The sequence below is a fragment of the Miscanthus floridulus genome, chromosome 4 (assembly GCF_019320115.1).
Source record: "Miscanthus floridulus cultivar M001 chromosome 4, ASM1932011v1, whole genome shotgun sequence".
Lineage (NCBI taxonomy): Eukaryota > Viridiplantae > Streptophyta > Magnoliopsida > Poales > Poaceae > Miscanthus > Miscanthus floridulus.
This window is the reverse complement of record NC_089583.1, coordinates 23,712,919-23,715,674: the sequence shown is the minus strand read 5'-3', so window position 1 is coordinate 23,715,674 and position 2,756 is coordinate 23,712,919.

Sequence of the window (2,756 nt, the reverse complement as noted above, 5' to 3'; positions counted from 1 at the left end):
CCTGATTCGGTTAACATTATCTAGCACTTTCTGATCCTCATCTTCAGAGCTCTGGATGCTGGATAACTTAGTTTTGATTTGCTGATCTTCTTTGATGATCGAAGTTATCTTTAGTGAAGCTGCTTCTATGTTCTTCGGCAAGTTAGCTATATGGGCCCTGTGAGACTGAATTTTGGCATTCAGTTCGGCTAGTTGAGCTTCTAGTCTGCTTTTTTCATCCTCCATGGCTTTCAGTTCAGGTTCCAAGGTTGTCAAAGAATTTCTTGTAGTCTGGATATGAGAGTGAAGATCTTTAATCTCCAGCTTTTTCAAAGATCTATCCTTCTGCAGAGCAGCCCTCGAAGATATGTTCTTGGTTGCCCTTCTCACCATAGCAAAGTGGTCATCAAGATGGGCTACAGATTCTAGGGGGGCCTTGAGAGCAGAGGGGATATCTTGATCAATGAGTTCAAGGAGGTCTTTTATCTGATCTGCATCCTGAACCAGACTAATGGTGTCCTTGTTCAGCAGAATGATCACCTCTTTTAGCCGAGCCTGATTTTCCAGCGATAAGGTTTGATGAGAAGTAATCTCTTCGCCTTTCTCAATGATGTAATCCTCAATAGAGAAGGAGTAACTGGTGGTCGGTTTAGTGATGTTCTTCTAAAGAAAGGGGAAGAAGGAAGGTGTTAGCCGATTGGGTAATTTTGCTAAAATATAGTGTGAGACAAGGCATTACCTGTTGAGCTGATTGATCATCAGGATGGGTTATACCCTGGCTTGCTGGAGAACTTGACTGAGGGTTCAGAAGAGACGGGTTTGGAGCTTGATCAGGAGAAGTTTCCCTTGCCAGTTCATCTAAGATTTCATCTATTCTCAATAAAGTAAATGATAATGAGCATAAGAGATAGGTGTTATTTAGAAAAAAGAGAAAAAAGGGAATTGGCTGAACGATGTTACCTATGGTCTCATCAGGTTTGTGAGCTTTTAAACCTTCAGCTTCATGAGTCTCTGAAGTTTCGCTATCATGGATTTCTTCATCTTTAGTAGAAACTTCAGGGGTTGGTTCTACAGGCGCTGAGGTATTGCCCAGTGTGGGAATTTCGACTTGTGGCTGCAATGGAAGTAATGAATGTAGAGGTGGTCAGGTTTACTGCTAAGTGAGGTTGTTAACCTGATAAGAAAATTAAAAGATTCATGCCTTAGGAGATAATCTGGCTTTCTTGGTCCTTGGTTTCTTGGGTAAGAGAAAATTGTCAGATGTTTTCCTTTTGCTTTTTCCTCTTGAAGATGCAGCGGCTGAAGCAGCAGGGGTTCTCATGAGTGCCTTTAAGGGTACTGAATCCAAAGTCACAGGAGTTTTCATGAATTCCTTTAAGTTTGGAGCATCAAACCCCAGAGCAGGCTTGGGACCAGCCGAATAGTACTGGATTGCTTTGGCTGGGAGAGTAAACTCAAGATCCTGTGCATAACCAGATGTTAAAATAAGAAGTGGGTTCAGGAGCAAGAAATGATGAGCATAATGAAATTACCTCACTATCAGAAGCAAAGTCAGGTTGCAAGTTTTTGCATAGAGAATGAACTGATATATTGAAGATATGAGCATGCCATTCTTGCCACCAAGAGACAAAGAAGGGATGAGCAACATCTATTAGCCCAAATGGAGATGGTTCATATGTTGGCAATTCCCATCCTAATTCAAAGATTTTCTTGGCTTCCATTCTTTCTGTTATTACTTCCTTGACTTTATGATTGTTGAGAAGAGGAATCTTGGAGGCAGTTGGCCACATCCTAATTGTCTGGCCACCATATTTGGATAGTAGAATTCATAGGTGGACTGCACTAACCTCCCATGATGAAATTCGGCTGGCAGAGTGCAAGGTTTGATAAAGGAGTTGAAAATCTCCGTGGATTCTTGACCTGAACAACCAGTTTCATAGCTAAACTTGCAGGGCAAAGTCAAATTTTCATTTTCTCTGTAAGGAAACCAGAGCACATTGCCGAATCCTTTGAAAAACAGCTTGAAGAAATGACCGATGTCTATGTCAATGCTTATAGATGATGCTGCTTCCCCATAAGTCTGACAAGCCTTAACCTTTGCTGTACTACCTTCAGCATAGTTAACTGAAGGAAAACTTAGATTGAAGAGGCTCACAGAGGTTATCTGATGCATATATAGCTGAAGCCACATTTGAATTAGCCACCAGGGACCATTCACACAAGAGATTTCTCCACCTTGGCGCATCTGAAGAGTAATCTGATGCATCATATGATAAACAGACCCTAAGAGATATTTGCCTAGTGGGATCTGAGTGCCTGCAGCTAAGTCTTCAGCCATTACCATGTGATTCAGGGTTGGTTCATTGGATTTTCCACTAGAAGATGAATCTGCATAGCCACATATTCATGAAGGCTTTCAACTCTTTGTCAGAGACGGTGCCAGATGCATTCATATAGTTATGGATATGTTTGACCCATCCACATCCAGAGCTGATGGCTCTTTGATTACTTTTGCTCTTGTACTTATAGGGATATACTAGGCAATGACACGTTCAAGCCAGTCATCATGAACACGTCGGCTAGAGTGATGGTCATCATACCATGACCAAAGATGAAGGCATTAATTGTGTCAGACCAAAAATGGGAAGCTGCTATCAAAAGGGAATCATTTCTGGGTGTTTCTGCTAAGGATAATTCTAGACAATGACTGATGTCTTGACTTTCCCAGTGGCTGCTGCTTTTCTCTAGCATTCTCCTGTACCAATTACGCCATCCGG